The following is a 15185-nucleotide window of genomic DNA, read 5'->3' on the forward strand; positions in this document are numbered from 1 at the left end:
ATGACTAAATTAAAACTTAAGGTTAATTTCCAAAAATCATTTATACTGACCAGTGGTCCAAAAACTACAAAAACAAAGGCTTTTCAGATAGGAGGAACCCAGCTATTTGGGCATTCTGTTGACACTTGTGGGTCTTGGGAGAGGCTGATTGCCCAAAGAGCACTTAAAATGGGAGCAGCATCTGATGCTCTATTCAGATTTGCTAACCAGCTTGGTCGTAAACCCATTAGGGAATTGATTAAGTTATATAAAAGCAAATTTATTTCTCTTGGGGTCTATTGTGCAGGTGTGTGGGGCTGCTCCCTTCCAGGGTGACTCCAAGTTTAAGTGAACACATTTTTATTCAGCCTGCTGGCTCTACCTCAAAGCACAGCTAGTTTGATTCTCCATCTTGAATCAAGAGTAGACTATATTGAGGACCTCCTGAGTTTGCCCCCTTGTTATTATGGATTTAAATTTGGGCCACACTAAAGGCTGCATTTTTTTGTCTTAGCAGATTGTTTGAAACTGGACAATTGGCAAGCCACCCCTTGGTTGGCATATGTTAAAAGTAATTTTTATGATCTTGGCCTGAATACCCCTTTCGACCTTCCTGGAGAGATTTGCCCCCAAACCAAAGAATGTGTTAAAAGACATTTTTTTGTCACATAGGGAGGAAGGGTGCATTGTGAGGGCCCTTAACATGGTTTCCATGATAAATCTCATGCAGCTTGACAACATTTCAGGGGTAAATACGTATTTGCTATGTGTAGGAAAGTACCATCTTGCCTGGCATGTTACCCCCATATTTCACTGTATAAATGTTGTTTTAGTCTATGTGTCACTGGGACCCTGCCAGGCAGGGCCCCAGTGCTCATAAGTATGTGCCCTGTATGTGTTCCCTGTGTGATGCCTAACTGTCTCACTGAGGCTCTGCTAACCAGAACATCAGTGGTTATGCTCTCTCTGCTTTTCCAATTTGTCACTAAAAGGCTAGTGACTAAATTTACCAATTCACATTGGCACACTGGTACACCCATATAATTCCCTAGTATATGGTACTGAGGTACCCAGGGTATTGGGGTTCCAGGAGATCCCTATGGGCTGCAGCATTTCTTTTGCCACCCATAGGGAGCTCTGACAATTCTTACACAGGCCATCCACGTTATTTCACACCCATTTATCACTGCCATTCTGGCATTGGGGGGACAATTCCATGATCCCCCTGGTCTCTAGCATAGTACCCGGGTACTGCCAAACTGCCTTTCCGGGGTCTCCACTGTAGCTGCTGCTGCTGCCAACACCTCTGACAGGTTTCTGCCCTCCGGGGGTCCAGGCAGGCCTGGCCCAGAAAGGCAGAACAAAGGATTTCCTCTGAGAGAAGGTGTTACACCCTCTCCCTTTGGAAATAGGTGTGAAGGCTGGGGAGGAGTAGCCTCCCATAGCCTCTGGAAATGCTTTGATAGCCACAGATGATGCCCATCTCTGCATAAGCCAGTCTAAACCGGTTTAGGGATCCCCCAGCCCTGCTCTGGCGTGAAACTGGACAAAGGAAAGGGGAGTGACCACTCCCCTGACCTGCACCTCCCAGGGGAGGCGCCCAGAGCTCCTCCAGTGTGTCCTAGACCTCTGCCATCTTGGATTTAGAGGTGCTGGGGGCACACTGGACTGCTCTGAGTGGCCAGTGCCAGCAGGTGACGTCAGAGGCTCCTTCTGATAGGCTCTTACCTCTCTTTGTAGCCAATCCTCCTTCCTTGGTAGCCAAACCTCCTTTTCTGGCTATTTAGGGTCTCTGCTTTGGGGAATTCTTTAGATAACGAATGCAAGAGCTCACGAGAGTTCCTCTGCATCTCCCTCTTCACCTTCTACCAAAGGATCGACCGCTGACTGCTCAGGACGCCTGCAAAACCGCAACAAAGTAGCAAGACAACTACTAGCAACCTTGTATCGCCTCATCCTGCTGGCTTTCTCGACTGTTTCCAGGTGGTGCATGCTCTGGGGGTAGCCTGCCTTCACCCTGCACCAGGAGCTCTGAAGAAATCTCCTGTGGGTCGACGGAATCTTACCCCTGCTAATACAGGTACCAAAAGACTGCAACACTGGACCTCTGGGTCCCCTCTCATCCTGACGAGCGTGGTCCCTGGAACTCAGCAACTCTGTCCAAGTGACTCCCACAATCCAGTGACTCTTCAGTCCAAGTTTGTTGGAGGTAAGTCCTTGCCTCCCCACGCTAGACTGCATTGTTGGGTGCGGCATGTTTTGCAGCTGCTCCAGCTCCTGTGCACTCTTCCAGGATTTCCTTCGTGCACAGCCAAGCCTGGGTCCCCGACACTCTATCCTACAGTGCACAACCTTCTGAGTTGTCCTCCAGCGTCGTGGGAATCCCTTTTGTGACTTTGCGTGGACTCCGGTTCACTTTCCTTCCAAGTGCCTGTTCAGGTACTTTTGCGGGTGCTGCCTGCTTCTGTGAGGGCTCCCTGAGTTGCTGGGTGCCCACTCTGTGTCCTCCTCCAAGTGGCGACATCCTGGTCCCTCCTGGGCCACAACAGCACCCAAAAACCTCTACTGCAACCCTTGCAGCTAGCAAGGCTTGTTTGCGGTCTTTCTGTGTGGCAATACCTCTGCAAGCCTCATCGTGACGTGGAACATCCGTCTTCCAAAGGAGAAGTCCCTAGCTCCCTTCTTTCTTTCAGAACTCCAAGCTTCTTCCAACCGGTGGCAGCTTCCTTGTACCCTCAGCTGGCATTTCCTGGGCTCCTGCCCACTGTCAACACTGTCGTGACTATTGGACTTGGTCCCCTTGCCTTACAGGTACTCAGGTCTGGCAATCCACTGTTGTTGCATTGCTGGTGTTTGTTCTTCCTTCAGAATCCCCCTATCACGACTTCTGTGCTCTTTGGGGGTAGTAGGTGCACTTTACACCTACCTTTCAGGGTCTTGGGGTGGGCTATTTTTCTAACCCTCACTGTTTTCTTACAGTCCCAGCAACCCTCTACAAGCTCACATAGGTTTGGGGTCCATTCGTGGTTCGCATTCCACTTTTGGAGTATATGGTTTTTGTTGCCCCCATGCCTATGTGCTCCTATTGCAATCTATTGTAATTCTACACTGTTTCCATTACTTTTCTTGCTATTACTTACCTAAGTTTGGTTTGTGGACATATATCTTGTGTATATAACTTATCCTCATACTGAGGGTACTCACTGAGATACTTTTGGCATATTGTCATAAAAACAAAGTACCTTTATTTTTAGTAATTCTGTGTATTGTGTTTTCTTATGATATTGAGCATATGACACCAGTGGTATAGTAGGAGCCATACATGTCTCCTAGTTCAGCCTAAGCTGCTTTGCCATAGCTACCTTCTATCAGCCTAAGCTGCTAGAAACACCTTTTCTACACTAATGAGGGATAACTGGACACCAGTGGTATAGTAGGAGCTTTACATGTCTCCTAGTTCAGCCTAAGCTGCTTTGCCATAGCTACCTTCTATCAGCCTAAGCTGCTAGAAACACCTTTTCTACACTAATGAGGGATAACTGGACCTGGCACAAGGTGTAAGTACCTCTGGTACCCACTACAAGTCAGGCCAGCCTCCTAAACTATGGCTAACCAATCCTCAGCATAGGTTCTATATGACGAGGTTGAGGATTAATTTAATTCATTAACTGGTAGCCTTCCCAGTGGTTGGGTCCAGAATAACCACTTGTTCTCGTTGCCCATGTGATAATACCTCAATCCAAATTACGGTGCATTTAATGCTTTTCTGTAAATATATTTTTTGACTCATCTCACCTTTTAATGACTAATGTTTGTAATGTTGTTTTTATTTTTACTTTTATGGTCTAAACTTAGACCGAAAAAGGATATTTTGACTTTAGCATTGGAAAAAGTCTGATTCATTATGGTAAAACGTAGATGGTTCACACTTTAACTACTAGTAACATTTTAAGTGTAAACAGTACTTCATTTAAACAAGGCAGAGACTGAGTGCATCTAGTGTAAGTTGCAGACATACGTTCAAATGGTTATGGCTTAAATCAAAGTCCTGTAGATAAAATATGTGAGAAAAACTAAAGCCTATTCATACAATATATTATTTACCTGTGGATTTTGGTGCACAAGCTGACATAAAAAAAGTTGTTCATGTAGTGCTATTGACAAGGTCACGCGTAAACTGGTCATTTATAAGGTGGAGATATTTATGTCCAGAAGTACAGTGAAAATTCTGAAACATAATACTTTGTTGAAGAATATATGATGTCTGGGTGACTCTCTTACAAATGATTCAAGGTGCAGTATGATTGTAAGGGTTATTCTTGTGGTGTGTGCCATTCTGTTAATTCAGAAACATGTGTAAGGTATTTTTCAAAACTGTAGAAGATTGTGCATACCGCTAGATCATGTACAGTACATATGTGAGCCACAAAAAGGTAAGGTCAGTGTGGATTTTCTTGAATATATTTTAGTACATTTTATAACATATTACATTGTAATTATTGAGATAAGTGGTAGGAGGGTTCTGATGTCTTTGAATTCTTATGTTGGTGCTGATGACAGAAAGTTCACAAACCCAACAGTATGTAGTAACACATATATGTAGTGTGATTGGATTTATTTAGCATGGTATTGCCTCCTTAATGAGAAATACTTTTCAGGTGCAAAAAAATGCCAGTGGCAAAAAGAAATCTTAAATCATGGTTTTGTTACCATGATGTTTACACATCCAAAAAAAGAACATGACCCTGATTACAGCAAGATGACATAGGGCCTGATTTAGGGTTTGGTTGACAGGCTACTCCATCACAAATGGATATCCTGCCTGCCTTATTAAAAGTGCATTATATGTAATGGTACTTGTAAAAAGGTGGATGGGATACCTCTTACATTTGTAACAGAGTAGCCATCTGCCAAACTCTACATCAAGGCCATAGTTGCGTGCTGTGCATTAACACTTTTAGGGTAAATGCTGATAAAGAACTACATTGTTATCAGATCAAAAGGCTCTGGGGTTGAGGACTCTAAGTATACAAAGTATTAATCTGCTATTTTAAGATACATGAGAGAGAACTAAACAAACTTTTCTTAAGTCCGTATGTGGCATATGTGAAGATTTTAAGATAATCAGGTTTTTCGAACACTTCCTTTTGCTTAATTGAATTAATAAGAGCAACAGTTTTTGCAATAGAAAATGGGAAAACCTGGAGTAGGTAGTTGACACATTAATAGTTCTGTCATAGAGTGAATTGTCTGTGTTAAAGATGAACTTGTTCTTAGGATCTTCCAAATTAGGTATCATTAGCAATGAAATGTGTTTGATTCCTGTACTAGTGCTGGAGTAGGCTTGAGTTCTTTATAAATCTCTCCCAATTCTGTGTCTTCTCATTAATGTCTTGGCAGATGAAGTGGGTCAGTTGGTGCTGTGGATGTAACGAAAAAAGTAGGTAGCCATTGCTTCATCCCTCAATGTTAGAATGTTGAGCAAGAGTCCTAGATGGATCCATGGGTACACATGTATTTGTCATAGTAGCTCAGTGACAGAATGTCTCCACACTCCCTTGCCAGAGTCTTATTCATAACTTTGCAGAGAGCTCGTGCAGCCTTGGCGGGGGCACCTCCCTTAACATTTGTGTCATGTAAATATGGTGTGTATACATAAAACACATGTAAACACCATAAAACAATGGCTATAGCTGTTTAGCTTTTTGTACATAAATCAGCTTAGCATCTTTACATAGGAACAAGAAAGAGAACTATATTGTAACAGCTGTAACAACAGAGTCTGCTCATGAAGAGTGTAGTGCATATTGTGTGGTTTCCGAGGCCTGGTGATGAACCTCAGGCTAATGCAATGGGGGAGGGATGTATTACTGGAGTCTCTCTGCCACTTCTAGTGGTGGGGCACTGTTGCACATGGATCATTTTGGGGAGTCGGTGCGGTGGTCTGCTATGTGCGTATGTGTGTAGGTAGGTGTTCCCTTCTGTTACATGTGTTCTGCACTGCCTCTTCAGCCTCCTAAGTTCACTGTACATGGTGTTTCCCTGGGGAGGAGCGGGTGGGATGGCTTCTGTCTAGTGCGTGGATCCTATGTGTGCCCTTGGTCCAATGACAAGGAAACCAACATCCTGGTGCAGTAGTGTGATCTCTAGCTATGGAAAGCAGTCTATGGTTTTTGGTGGTCACATTTTTTGCCTCGATGTTGGCGAAGTATGTCTCCCAGCATTCGTCACCCGTTCTGGAGTCCCCCCGCATCCGGAATAGTCTAAGGATGTTCACTTCTGCACACACCCATGTTAGTAATGTGATCAGCCAGCATTGGTGATATGGGGCCCTGAGTGCCCTCCACGCCATCGCTATTGAACAGGACAAATGTGAAGTAAATGAACCTGTGCAATTGTTTGACTCCCTTGGATTTGGGGTGCAGACCTAGCAAGCAGGATTCGGAGGTTCGTGCAAGGGCATGGTTTGCAATTTTGGCAACCATAATAGTGATCTTATGCCATACTGTCAGTATAGCCGGGCACTCCATACCATGTGGTAGAATCCAGCATTACCAACTTACACCTGGGGCACTCAGTGGCCAGGGCCGGAAACATACGCTTAATACGTTGTGGGGAGAGGTAGGCATGGTGTACATAATTAAATTGTGTGAAGCGGAATCTCAGATTGTGGGATAACTCTTTCACGTGCTGGAGCCCCTTAGCCGAGGCCTGTTCCAAGAATGGTTGGGGGGAAATGTCATTCCATTTGTCCTGCATCCCCTCCACATATCCCAGAGAGCTAGAATTGAGGGATGTGTAGAGCGTAGTAATGGCGTGTCATGTTTAGCCATTCGCCAATAGCTCATATAATGTGGGGGATGGAGTTGGCTCTGCATCCCCTGTGTTCCATGTGACGTGCAAAGCATGCTGTATAGCATGGAATATCAGAAAGTGGACAGCCCCTAACCGATGAGTATTCATAATGTTCTGAAATGGTATAAATGTGCCATCTTGGTGTAGGTCTCCCAGTTGGTCGACCACTGCCAACTTCCATATATTCTTGTCGAATCTCTGCTCCTCCCTGTGGAGTTTCGGAAACGCCACAACTCTAGAAGGGGAGTAAGAGATGCAGGGTCCCTTCCCATGCACAAACCTGTGCCAGCACAGTCGAGCCACTGTCATCTGGTGTGTTTCCAATTCAGGGCGCCTATCTGGGTCTGACAGCCACGTCTAAATACTTGTTCTTCCTAGTATGCCACATATTATTGCCCTTTCAAGGCACGCCTGTAGCCAGCTCATCGCTACTGCCGCTCACCACCACATAGTACAGCTCAAAGTTAGGTGCACCAAGTCCACCTTCAAGCATGGGGCATGGTAGAGAGGTGCGCGCCTCCCATTGCCAACCTTCCCCCCATATCAGTTCGAACCATGCAGGGTCCAGCACAATCACTTTATGTACGTCCATCTCCAGTGCACAAGAGTTGGCAGAACCTTTATTTAGGTCAAAATATTGGGTAACACACTTCTCCAGGCCTTCCCTAAATGGGGGATCTGATAGCACTTCCGTTTGCATTCCCTGGGGGTATCCTAGGACATGACCTTCCCCACTGAAAGGTCACCTGTAGTGGGCAGTAATCTGAGAGTGTGCGTGCCAAGTACTCCAATCTCAGTGTTCGCGCATCTAGCTGTTCAGTGCACAGAAAGAGATATAGCCGAGTGTGAACGCCATGGACTGGAGAAAAACAAGAGAATTCAGGGTCCAGTTGGTGCCCAAGCCCCCACACATTGTAGAGGCATTGCTGAGTGAGCCATTTGGTGAAGTGTTGGGTTGTGCGGACTCATGCAGCATTATGGGGGGGAACAGAGCAGTCACAGTCTATATCCAGCATTCAATTGAAATCAGCCCCCCTCAGTATCTTCTGGTAAGTGAGGATCATGGAAAAGCACAGGGGTGAGCTTGTCCAGGAAGCCTGAATGGTTAACATTAGGGTGCATTCACCACCACCAGTGTGAAGAAAGCCCCATGTGGTGTCCTTCTGTTATAAAAAAAATGCCTTGCAGTGTCCTCACTGTGGTGGTCTACTACATATGGGACCCCTGGGGCAATCCAAAAAGTACTACACAGACGTAAACTGATGCAGATGTGCATATACTTACCCCCTCCATGTCCTGCAGAGATTTTGCAGCACAGTTAGTGTAAGGTGTGTTTCTTGTAGCATAGAGAAGTGCATATGGAGGTGCTTAAGATAGGCAGATGCGGTATCGTTTGGCAGAAGTGGCCATGTCTCCCACGCTCCATGTTAGGGCATTATTTTGTGGGGTGTAACTGTCTGCGTGGTCCCCATGGTGCATGGTAGTAGTGAGCAGCGCATGTCATGCCCCGTGTGTCAGTGCTCTATGAGTACATGTCCTTGTGCCAGGTGTGCTCTCCATTCGCCACCAGCTGCATCCTGTGATAATACGTTGGTGCCCAGAGGTCCCTTAGAAGGACACCATGTTAGCAAGAACAGTAACAGTAACATCAAAAGGACTGAGTGGCCTTTTTGTCCCCAGGTCAGGTGACTAGTGCATCCCCTTCTAAAACTCCACAACCTGTAAACAATATCTGTATAAACACAATAGCAAGTAAAATAAGTCAGCTTTGGAACCTATATGGGGCATGGATCCTGTGCTTTCCCTGGTTGCTGTGGACTGGGCCTGCTCCACTGATCACAGTGTCTGGTTCACCGTCGTAGTCATAAATGGCAGACATGGAGCATGTCCAGACAGTTCCCCACTCCCCTCCAGAGTTTGGTATCAATCATGGGAGGGCATTTACAGTAAGTCATCCTTAGATTGATGAAATAAGCTTGGGGCCAGGATCAGTGCCGACAATGGAGGTCCCAGCGTCAGCAGTGCCTAAACCAGAGTACAAAGCTGACCTGGATTTCTTAATGGCGAAGGAGTTCTAGCTTAGGTCCTTTCTGCATCTGCCTGATCCTGGGTAGGTTACGCTCAGGCAGTCCTGCAATTCCTGCTGTGAGGTTGTGGTACCACCCAGTTTGTGGTCTGCAATGGTGGTGGCCAAGCCAGGTTCACACTTCCTCTGGTGCTTTGAAGATGTGTGATGTCCCACCATCCCTCACCTTGAGCTTTGCTGGTAACAGGAGTGCATACTTTAGTTGGAGCTCCCGGTGGCTCTGCTTGACTTTTGCATAGGAGCCATGTAGCTGCTGTACCTTGACTGTAAAGTCAGGGTAGACTGCAGTCTCTACGTTTACGTATCGCATGGAGCCTTTCGCCCAGAATCATTGTAGAATTAGGTCTTGGTCCCTGTAACTGAGTGGCCTGGTGATGAGTGTCTAGCAGGAGCTTTGGGTGGGGGCGGCCTGCCAAGGATACGGTGTGCCAGCTCAACTGAGAATAATTTCAGGACTTTATTTTCCAGGACCGTGGTCATCAGCCACGTTTCAATGAAGAGCTCGGCACTAGGTCCTTCCAAGTGTTCTGGAAAGCCCAGGAAGCAAATGTTGTTGTGCTGTGAGCACCCTTTAGCATCCTCCACTCTATGATGGAACAAGGACACTTCTTTCATGGCGCTCAATTGTGTTTGTAGTTTTCGGACCGTGAGATGCAAGGACGTCAGAGTGGATTCCGCATCATCCATGCAGTCTACCAACTTGCGTGGTCCGACCTTAAGGAGGTTCACATCCAGGGAGACAGCAGCTAGTTTTGTCTTCAGTGACGTTTTAGGCAGAGTGCACTTTGAGCGTGAATTCTATGTGTTGCAGGGTACTTTCGGCCATGCCTGTGGGACCGGAAGGTGTTGCAGCTTCTCCAGGGCTTGGGTTGGATTCCTGGTGAGTCTGGGCTTTACCATCATGATAGCGTTAGGCGGAGGAGTGACAGCTAGATCCCTTGAGGAGTGCCCAGTTGTCCGGTCTCACTAGGGTTCCGATGTCTCAAGAGCAACAAATAGGGTAAGAGGAGCGGGCTTCACTGCTGAGGCCTCATTGCAGAGTCACTAATTGATGAGAAGTCACATGCCAGGTAGTCACCAGAGTCAGGCGTGGAGTCCAGGCCGCAGTACAGTCTGGTATGTTGTTGCCCCCACTCCAGCCTCAGCATAGCTTGTTTTTTTTAAAACTTTTTTTTCCCCGATTTGTGGGTCCTCCACAATTTACAGTGATTTTTTTTTTTTTTTAATGCTTTTTTGCCCTGCCGGGGTCCCTTGAGAACCCCAGCACGAGGGCTAGGGAGTCAGCGTATTCCTACACCATCCCTTTTTCTTTTTTTTAATGTTATTGTTTTGGGACTCAGTTGAATCTGAGTCCCAAAATGATTGCCAACACTTCCTGGTTGAAGTGTTGTCAGCCAATGAGATCTCAGCATGAGATCTCTGGGATCCGCAGAGCCTCTGCATCCCTACATATACAAATTTGTTTTTCCTTTAATAATTCCAAAACTACTGGACGGATTTCCACCAAATAACAAAAAGGGAGCTTTCTGGATCAAGAGCTAGCTTGAGCCAGCTAGCTTGAACTTTTGGAAGCTGCCACCAGCGGCGGAAGTCAACCCCATGGTTGGCGGTTTTATCCATGGTGGACACAGCCATAGGCTAATGTTGTTGATTGTGGTGGTCACTGTGCAATTGCTGTGCCTGTCTATGCTGATGATCGCATACACGTTTGAAAAATAACTCTCTTGGTTCCTGACACTGCTCTCACCAACACCTCTGCCACTTTAGCTGCTGTCTTCCGCCTCTGGGAGCAATAATGCCAGGCCAAACAGGTGAGAGAGCCCTGGCTTTCTCTGCAGAGGAGCTGGATAAACTTGTTGAAGAGGTCCATCCCCTGTATGATCAGCTCAATGGCCCACCAGAGGAACACTTCATATACATATTTGACTGTGTTCAACACCATCCTTTTCTTACTCACCTCACAGACTACAATGCGCCTCTCCGTCCCAGAGAATTTTTTGGATGACTTTAGTTACATTTTGTGGTCTATACATAGGAAGTACATGTTATGGATTGTGGAGCCCTGTACTTTGTGTATTTCAAATGACCATTTTGTTGTGTGATGTGTGATAAGCCCTAGATCCTATTTCTGTTGCATTCACATCAATGCAAGTACCTTTTCAGGGTAACAATGATATGTTTAATGATCAGATGTTGGTAAATGCCAAAATAAATGTATTTTCATTACAGCATGAGCTGTGTATGTATACTGTTAGAAGCAGTTGAGGAGGGTGTCAGCAATGTGTACAGTCCCACATATCACTCAGTCCAGATCAGACCTTGTCAAACTTTTGACTGAGAGCTAGTTAAACCTCACTTACCCCTACAGAGTGCAACAGAACCTTGAGCTCACATATTGGATGGCCACAATATGTACTGTTATCAAGGTACATGTCAGTCGGTGTGTGTATTTATTTTCCTGTACTTATCAGCATGCAAGATTTACACATGTAGTATGTTAATAATTTAAAAATGCTTGTGCTAAATGTCTACAAAATGTGTGTTAACCAAACAAATATCCTAACATATGCAATTATGATCTCTTTATTCTTCTATTGCATCCACACAGGTCAATGCCCATAAGAAGTAAAACATTTGGAGAGCCATCACCCTGAAATTGAGAACCCTGGGGGGGGTCCATCGCCGGCGCAGCGTCCATTCCCAGAAAAGGTGGGAGGACCTGAGACACTGGGCTCAGAAAATCACAGAGTTCCAGCTGGGATGGCCTCCCAAAGTGGATGGGACACACACAAGACCCTGACCCCCCTCTTGGCCCGCATAATGGCGGTGGCCTACCTGGAGCTTGATGAGCAGCTACAAGAGGGTGAATCCTGGTCAGACTTTGTGCCAGCTTTGTGTGTCAGAGGCAGCCATCTCCCTGTGAATATTGGAGGTGGCCCATGTTTAATGCACAAAAAGAGTAATTGTTTGTGTAGGTCTGGTATTAGGGACATGCTGATGTTCCTTGCCTATTGTCCTAATGACCAGGAACACAGCAGAGTCCAGTGTACTCCCAATATACACTCATGTCAGAAACAATGCGGAGTACAGTGATCAATCGGCTCATGCTGTTTGATGTTGTGGGTGATGTTTGTACCCAACAGGCCACTTGTCTTCAGTGTGTCACCTACAACATCAAACAACATGAGCTGATTGATCACTGTACTCAGCCACAGGTCTGCTCAAGAGAGTAAATTGCCATTTGTACCCAACAGGCCTCTTGTCTTCAGTGTGTCAAGAGTGATGCTACCTCACTACTGTGTCTAATGTTTCTACAGTGTGACATGAGTTTTTCCATGTCACCTGTATATGAACATTTGTTGATTGCACGGCCTTTTGTGGAATCTGTACGAATAAATTTGGCATTGCCATGCTATTTGATGACATCAAGGTACTGGGGTGTGCTACAAGAGCCAAACCATTCAAGGTGACAAGGTCTCCTACTTGATGCATGGGTATTGTGTTTGCACAACTTCACTCATGCATTTGGAGTTGTCTGTGATTCTGAGCTTACTGTGGGCAACATTTTACAGGTCATGTAGCATGAATGTATGTAGCCTTGCTCATGGAGCAACTTTGGTGAACCTTGTAGCTGTGGTCTACGGTATATTATAGTAATGTTCTGTGATCACAGCTGGCACATGCAATGAAACTATTTGTGTTTGTCTTTTCAGCATCATCCTAGGCAAGTGGAGGAGACAGGGTTGACATCTGCAGGGAAGCAGCTTGCCATGGTACCTCCGGTTGTGACACTACAGACATGGAGGGTCCCAGGGTCCCAGAGGGCAAAGGGAGTGGCACAGACTCTACATCATCATCTTTCAGTCAAGCTCAAATGGACACTCCGTAGTAGTGGTGGAAAAACAGGACCAGTTCCTACATCATCCTTGTCCACCACCCACACTACCATCTCCACTTTCCCTGTTGCTCCCCACCTGGTTGGGGTGGCCTGCTTACCCAGGAGAAGAGCCTTCTTCTTGGTTCCAGGCACCCCACCCCTACCTCTGTTCCTCTTGATGCCCTGAGAGAGGAGGCTATTGACCTCCTGAGAAACATCTCTGCGGGTCAGACAGCACTACTGAATACCATCAAGGTGCAGGGCAGTCATCTGCAACAGATGGTGGCCTACCTGGAGGGCATCTACAGTTCTATGTCTTCCCTACAGAGATCTTTTCAGGCTCTGGCCTTCTCCCTCAGGGCAGCTTTCCACCCATCCCAAACTTCCAACCCACCACCTGCCTCTTCCCCATACAATTTCCCTATTTCCATACTTGTCCCAAGCACGCTCACACATAAGTACGCACACACCTCAACAGCCCCAAGCAGCACACAAAAACAGAAACACCACAAAACACACAGGCACACAACCACTCACCAGACACTCGTAACAACTACCACCAGCCCACCACATCCCCAGACCCCACACCCTCAGACACCACACCCACAGACCCATCCTCCACCCCACCATACCCCCAGACACCACAGCCACAGATCCATCTACTACCACCAACACCACCAAATCCCAACACTACCTACACACCCACAGACCCATCAAACACACCCACCATACCCCCAGACACCACATCCACACCCACAGACCCATCCATCACCCCACCAAACCCAGCACATCCACATCACACACCACCAAAAAAGCAAATGCCCACACTCACCCATATAAGATATATCTACAAAACATAAACATCATACTTCAGACACACAGACTGCAGCACCAATAACACACATACCCACACCTGACACTTCAACTCCCTCAACCTCCCAACCGCTAAAAACTCCATACCCATGTTCCCAAAGAGAGTTTATTGTTTGCCCTTGCCCTTACCCCTGTCAAAACACCCCTTCCAAAGCCAAAAGGACCTCATCCACATCCCAACCTATCCTTTCCACATCCAGGTTCTCCTCTGTGAAACCTGATCCACCACTGAACCCAGCCATTCCCCAAAGAAACAAAAAAGGACATCCCTTCCAAAATCAGGCCCACCCCTCCAAAAACGAAACCCACCCATCCCACATCTGAGCCCACCCATCCAAAGGACATCATTGAGGTGCCTGGACTGCCCACTAAATGCCCATTCCCAGGGAGGTTCCCATGGCAGTGTTCTGGGAGGCACATTTAGGTGCACAGCAGTGTGCTGAACCACATTTGGATTAATGGACTGGCCATTGGCCTTGATTACATGTGTTTATTTTTTTAAACTAAAAGGAAGTTGCTAGTTTTCATACACATTTGTCCTGCCATTAATTTTCTACCATTCTGATGTTCATGTATACTTTGGGATGTATGACTATAGTTGTGTTTGTTTAACCCTGTTATGGGCTGACATTGCATTGGGTGGTGTTTCACATGGTAAGCATTTCATCTTGGCTTGGCCAATGTGAACATCTACTGGGTTACTTTTCTCCTTATGATATAGGTTGGACATTAGCTTAATGTGTGCAAGCTGCGGATTTCCTTCTCCACACATGGAGGGTGTTCAATTGACATATGTCTGTATACATTTTAATGGGCATGTGTCAATTTTCATGTGAGTACCTTGCACCTACTTAATCCAAATGTGTGACCCATGCAGTTACTGCTGTATTTTCTTTCATGACTTGCAATTACACATTTCCAACATATGCATGGCACTCGGTTAAACTATTGGTTGTCCCTGATATTATCAAGCCACAGTTTCTATGCAAATAGTGGTTTTGAGGAATGTGCAAAGTGGAATGTTGCCCAGGGCACCAGCCTTCCCAATTCTGCAGGGAGTCTTTACATTGTGACCTTTGAATGGTTCTTTCACTAATTATTTTGCATCCCATTTACCTAACATTACCTTGAAATGTGGGTGAGATGTGGAAGTTCATTATTAAGATTTAGCAGAGAAGGTGTGTTTCAGTTCAATGACACACCCATACAGATGTATCTTTGACATCATAACAGGCCATGGCATGTGAGCAATGTGAGGGTGTCACTTAGATTATGTGTTATTGATGAGGAGCTGCTGTTGTGTGACACAATGTAATAGACACATCACTATCCCTAATTATGGGATGTGCACACATATCAACTTTTGTAGAGTGTGGCTGTGCAGTGTCAGCGACCTAGCCAAAGAGGGCACCATAGGGCTGTGCTTTGGTCATACATTGAGTACAACTCCAAACAGCAGCCCACAAAAATATGTTTGCCCACGGAGCAGAGATCCAATGGCAGGTCCATGGCAGG

Source organism: Pleurodeles waltl, chromosome 1_2 (assembly GCF_031143425.1).
Source record: "Pleurodeles waltl isolate 20211129_DDA chromosome 1_2, aPleWal1.hap1.20221129, whole genome shotgun sequence".
Lineage (NCBI taxonomy): Eukaryota > Metazoa > Chordata > Amphibia > Caudata > Salamandridae > Pleurodeles > Pleurodeles waltl.